The sequence below is a fragment of the Festucalex cinctus genome, chromosome 11 (assembly GCF_051991245.1).
Source record: "Festucalex cinctus isolate MCC-2025b chromosome 11, RoL_Fcin_1.0, whole genome shotgun sequence".
NCBI lineage: Eukaryota > Metazoa > Chordata > Actinopteri > Syngnathiformes > Syngnathidae > Festucalex > Festucalex cinctus.
In genome coordinates, this window is record NC_135421.1 from 2478418 (window position 1) to 2485056 (window position 6639).

The following is a 6639-nucleotide window of genomic DNA, read 5'->3' on the forward strand; positions in this document are numbered from 1 at the left end:
ACACTTAGAATGAGTGTACATTTTTTGTACAAAATACCGTATGTGGGGTATTTATTATTTTTTTTTATATGAGCCTCAAGGGCTCGGTGGCGCTGTATTTATAACTGAATGTTGTCATAGAGATACCTTCAGGCCTTGATTATAAGCATACATGTCAAGCGTGGGATTTTTTTTTGGAGCATGTACCGTGGAGTTATTAAGCATATCCTTCATTCACGATATTGCTTTTAATGTCCATAGAGGCTATCAAAAATAAATAAAAATATATATATGTTTGGATAAGTCTGATGCCAGTGAACATTTTGAGTGGTGGAAACTAAAAGAATATTCATAAATGACTTAGTTATCACACTTAGAATGAGTTTACATTTTTTGTACAAAATACCGTATGTGGGGTATTTTTTTTCATGCCTCAAGGGCTAGGTGGCGCTGCATATATAACTGAATGTTGTCATAGAGATAACTTCAGGCCTTGACGATAAACATACATGTCAAGTTTGGGATTTTTTGGAGCATGTACCGGGGAGTTATTAAGCACATCCTTTTTCAGTGCGAAACACAAAATTTGATGCCCCGCCCTCATCATATAGTATTTCCAAAAGTCAAGATTTTTCTGCCTGTAGTTGGCTCAGGTCTTGACATGGTCCAGGTCAAGTCTAAAGTCAGTCGGATGAAATGTGTAGGAGAAGTGGGCAAAAGTATGCCCCCTGAAAATGTGCAAAAATCGTCAAAAATGGGACATTCAAAAATTCATAGCTCACTTCCTGTTCATTTTAGCACATGGGTCCAAGAGACTTTTTTGTAGGTCTTGGACTCCCTCATACACCTAAAAATTTTCGTAGATCTTGCTTAAACGTACAATCGGGGCTGCTTCGTTAAAAATTTCTAGGGGGCGCTATTGAGTCATTTTTGTAAAAATAGTACAATCAACAATAAAATATTGTTCATTTTACCAGGCCAGATGTGTGTGCCAAGTTTCATGAGTTTCTGCGCATGTTTAGACCATCAAAACTAGCGTTGTTTTCTTGGCGAACAGTGCTTAGCCACGCCCACAGCGATTCGCGAAAACTCACAAACTTCGTGTTGTGACATCATGAAGGCCGGCTAGGGGGCGCTATAGAGTCGCGTTGTTATAACGACTTCATAATATAAAATTTTTCGCCGGACCTGAGGAGTGTGCAAAGTTCGGTGAGTTTTCGTGAATATTTAGGTACCCAAAATCGCGATTGTTTGCGGAGAATAAAGAATAATAATAATAATAATAATAATAATAATAATTTTTACAAAAACAATAGGGACCTCGCAGCGGTCGCTGCTCGGGCCCTAATAATAATAATAATAATAATAATAATTTTTACAAAAACAATAGGGACCTCGCAGCGGTCGCTGCTCGGGCCCTAATAATAATAATAATAATAATAATAATTCGAACGAAAAACAATAGGGACCTCGCAGCGGTCGCTGCTCGGGCCCTAATAACTAGAGCTGCGAGCAGCTATAAAGGGCCCTCGCAGCCCGAGCCACGTTGGGGTATTTGCACGTTGGGGTACTGGCACATTGGAAGCAGAATTTCTTTGAAAATGGCATGATAAACATGTGGATTTTTTATTTTTTTTTTGCCAGGTGTGATGAGTGTGTCAAGTTCAATGGGTTTTGGTGATTGTTAAGATCTGCAAAAATCAGCGTCTTTTTTTAATTTTTAGGCAATGAGTTGCCCTGATTGGTATTTTTCGTAAAAGTATATATACACGCATCATCGCTCGTACTCATTGCACAATGTTGCTTTTATTGTCCATAGAGGCGATCAAAAAAAATATAAAACTAAATAAAAAATACGTATGTTTGGATCGGTCTGATGCCAGTGAACATATTGAGTGGTGGAAAGTAAAAGAATATTCATCAATGACTTAGTTATCACACTTACAATGAGTTTACAATTTTTGCAAAAATACCGTAAGTGAGGCATTTTTTTTTTTTTTATGCCTCAAGGACTAGGTGGCGCTGTATTTATAACTGAATTTTGTCATAGAGATACCTTTAGGCCTTGACTATAAATATACATTTCAAGTTTGGGATTTTTTGGAGCATGTACCTGGGAATTATTAAGCATAGCCTTCATTCACGATACTGCTTTTAATGTCCATAGAGGCTATCAAAAATACATAAAACTAAATAACAAAAATATGTATGTTTGGTTAGGTCTGATGCCAGTGAATATTTTGAGTGGTGGAAAGTAAAAGAATATTCCTAAATGACTTAGTTATCACACTGAGAATGAGTTTACATTTTTTGTACAAAATACCGTATGTGGGGTATTTTTTTTTCATGCCTCAAGGACTAGGTGGCGCTGCATATATAACTGAATGTTGTCATAGAGATACCTTCAGGCCTTGACGATAAACATACATGTCAAGTTTGGGATTTTTTGGAGCATGTATCGGGGAGTTATTAAGCATATCCTTTTTCAGTGCGAAACACAAATTTTGATGCCCCGCCCTCATCATATAGTATTAACAAAAGTCAAGATTTTTCCGTCTGTTGTTGGCTCAGGTCTTGGCATGGTCCAGGTCAAGTCATAAGTCAGTCGGATAAAACGTGTAGGAGAAGTGGGCAAAAGTATGCCCCCTGAAAATGTGCAAAAATCGTCAAAAATGGGACATTCAAAAATTCGTAGCTCACTTCCTGTTCATTTTAGCATATGGGTCCAAGAGACTTTTTTGTAGGTCTTTGGCTACCTCATACACGTAAAAATTTTCGTAGATCTTGCTTAAACGTACAATCGGGGCTGCTTCGTTAAAAATTTCTAGGGGGCGCTATTGAGTCATTTTTGTAAAAATAGCACAATCAACAATAAAATAGTGTTCATTTTACCAGGCCAGTGGGGGGGGCCAAGTTTCATGAGTTTCTGCGCATGTTTAGACCCTCAAAACTGGCGTTGTTTTCTTGGCGAACAGTGCTTAGCCACGCCCACAGCGATTCGCGAAAACTCACAAACTTCGTGTTGTGACATCATGAAGGCCGAAACCCTCATCTGAGCAAATATGAGGTTGGTCCAGTTAACGTGTTTGGAGAAAAAATGTACAAGAAAATTCGTAAGAAAAAAAATTGCCACCAGGTGGCGCTATCAGTAAGATGAAATATAAGTTCGTAGATGTCTTTAGGGCTGGACTCTCATCAAATGTGTGAAATTTTGAGAAGATAGGATCATCTCGGTCAAGTTCATGCAGCTTTTATTGTCACGAAAAATCTTCAGACTTTGCGGCACCGTAGCGGCCACGCCCTTTGGCGAAAAGTTACAATATTCGGTGTGGGGCATGATCAACATCTTAAGGCTTTTCTGACCAACTTTCAACTGGATCCCTTCAACGAGCTCAGCGCAGTAGCTAAAAACGTAAAGTATGACATTTATTATCACCACTAGGTGGCGCTATATGTATAACTGAATTTTATCATATAGATGTTGTCAGGCCGTGACTATTACGTTGCCTGAGAAGTTTGAGATTTTTTGGAGCTTGAACATGGGAGTTATTAAGCATTTGCCCTTTCTGGACAAATGAAATTTTAAAGACAATATTTGATGCCCCGCCCCCATCATATAGTATTTCGAAAAGGCAAGACTTTTTGCCCAGTTGTTCTCTCAGGTCTTGAGATGATAAATGCCAAGTTTGATGTGAATTGGATGAAAAATGTTTGCAGAGGGGGAAAAAGCATGACCACAGTGAATGTGCCAAAATAGGCCAAAATTGGACATAAAAAAAAATTCATAGCTCATTTCCTGTACATTTTAGCTACATGGTCCCAATAGACTTTTTTTGTGCGTCTCGGGGTGCTACACGTGCCTGCCAATTTTCGTTGCTCTAGCTCAAACGTGCCAGGCTTGGTTTTTATTTTTCTACGCTAGGGGGCGCTATAGAGTCGCGTTGTTATGACGACTTCATAATATAAAATTTTTCGCCGGACCTGAGGAGTGTGCAAAGTTTGGTGAGTTTTCGTGAATGTTTAGGTACTCAAAAATGCGATCGTTTACGGAGAATAATAATAATAATAATAATAATTCGAACGAAAAACAATAGGGACCTCGCAGCGGTCGCTGCTCGGGCCCTAATAATAATAATAATAATAATTTTTACAAAAACAATAGGGACCTCGCAGCGGTCGCTACTCGGGCCCTAATTACTTCTCGTGCCCTGTTGTGTGTATTGCTACCATGCTGGTCCCCATCTTCTCGACAGTGTGGTTCACTGGGATGTCAAAAGTCAGCGGCAGTAGGCTCGGAATGTGGCCAGCTATTTTCCCTGTAATCAGCCGGAAGTTGCTGTGGCACTGTGGTTCTTGCCCAGAAAGGTAGATGGCACCGTTTCATAAAACGAAAACATCAAGACGGACCTCCTTGAAAATGCTGGATCTTCATTTCTTCTAAAAGCTTTTGTGCCCTCAGTTGAATGGTGACTGTTGAGACGCTTCTCCCAGCTGTTCTTTGGTATTTAATCCATTCCTCGCGTTGGTCTTCCAACACGGGCCACCTCGCCTTGTTTCCGCGGAAACTCAGCTTCGTCTTCTTGACTTGGGGAAGCTCGTTTTCCTGTTTCCTTCACTTGCGAACCATGGATGCGTTGATCTGAAATTCTCTTGCTCGATTTCCATGTTCTTCCGCGTACCTGATCGCTTGCAGCTTGAACTGTGCTTCGTAACCGTGTCTGTTGGTTGGTGCCATTTTGGGGATCTTTAAACAAACAGATGTTGTTATGCCCAATACACATAACGGCACTATATACTTTACCTACTGGGGGTGTGTCTTGAGCGTCCGCATGTCGTCATCTTTCAGTTGACTCTTTCGTGCTCTCGTGGCTGTCCTCAATCAGGTCCGCCTTTCAGTTGTCTCTTTCGCCATTACAATTGTTTCCTCTCCTTTTCATGTATTTTCACCAATCGTGCTCATTTACAATACAGTAGTTCCGTCATCCCAAAGCATAAACAAAACAGATCCCCAAAGATATCAATGTGAAAATAAATTCTCTTACATATAAATAAGCAATGTGTCAACGGGAAATCCTCCCACACAGAAAAATCAAATATTATCTCGCGTCCAATGTCAATTAAATCAATTTTATCGACTATAAATGTTTGTTACGGTCAAGGATGTTGGTGTGTGCCCCCCCCCCCTTTTTTTTTTTTTTTTGGTATGGGCTGTGTGAGAGCACTCCTCCCTGATTGGTGGGTCTTGTCCCCGACTATGTCCACCAATCAGATGAAGGGAGGAGCGCTTTTACACTTGCAGTGTTTTTTCACTCTTCACTCTTGTGCAGCATTCTCTGATTTAACTTTTCAATTTAACTCTTTCAGTTGACTCTTTTGCACTCCCACATTGTCGGTCCTCACCTTTTTTTTTGGTATGGGCTGTGTATATAGTCAGTTGACTCTTTCGTGCTCTTACCATGGTGGGCGTGTCTTCGAGCATCCTGATGCTGTCATCTTTCTCTCACTCGCTCTCACAATGTCTGTCCTCACCTTGGTCCGCCTTTCATGTATATAAGCAATGTGTCTCCTCATACACATTCAGTCAGATTTTGGACCTCGGTCCACACACAAGGCGCACCTCACTATTAGGCGTACCGTTGATTTTTGAGAAAATTTAAGACTTTAAAGTGCGCTTTATAGTCGTGAAAATATGGTAATTCTTGATATACAACTAGCTTTTTGTATCTAAACGACATCTAGTGTTTACTTTGTGTACAAAGTGCTAAAGTTGTATGTCTACCTCAAATGAATGATGTGTGTAACTTCTGCAGCCATCTAGTTCAGTTGAATAGTAGTTTAGTGGATCAAATAACTTGATGATAGCATTAGTGCTTGAGACGTGCTTAGAATGATATGAGTTTCTTTTGTGAAGCTTTGGCGTGTCAATTCTTGTGAAATTTCAACCTTTAGTGTCCAAACAGTTGGCCTCAAAGCCAAAAGCAAAGCCTGCTTCTGCCGCACAAAAGGGCTGGACCACCTTTTCTACGAGTTTAAAAGCCAGCACAAAAATATATCTTTCTTCTCTTCCCACGGACTCTTCCCTGACCACCACAGTGGGAGAGCAACCATGTGGGCCTTTTGTTCTTAGAGTCAAGATTGCCAAGAATGTCGGGAGCCCAAGCGCACACAAGGAGGCCACCAACACTTGTGGCCCGTGTTCTGGAACTCAGTCGTCTCCACAGTGCTCCCGAACCACGTGGCGTTCAAGCCACGCGGCCCCAAAGCTCCTTCCTGCTCCAGCCAGGAGCGGTACCTCCACCGTGCGCCTGAACCACGTGCCGTCCCAGTCACAAGGTCCCATGGCTAATGACGCACCAGCATGAGCGCACCTTCAGTCACGGGCCGGTCCCATCTCGTGCGCGCGAGACTTCACGCCAGCTACCCATCAGACCCTGGTTCGGCCACCCAGCTCCCTCCGCGACATGCCTTGCCAACTTGAGCACAGAACCAGCTCACCACCCGATGACCTGCTTCGGCACGCCGCTCTCCAGCCGTGGGCTCAACGGCCGCTCATTGTTCCATCTGGGGACCTGCTGAGACATTCCAGCTGCATACGCTACCCTGCTTCCAACTGGATTACAGTTTTTCCTACTCAAGGATTTCCCCAAGTGTCGTCCCCTT

At 41.9% G+C, this 6639-nt stretch overlaps 1 protein-coding gene across 7 annotated transcripts in view; it reads right to left on the reverse strand.

Moving 5' to 3' along the window:
- The window catches only part of ubxn4 (UBX domain protein 4), a 190453-nt gene that overhangs the window by 131333 nt on the left and 52481 nt on the right, over window positions 1-6639 (reverse strand). The window lies entirely within an intron of this gene.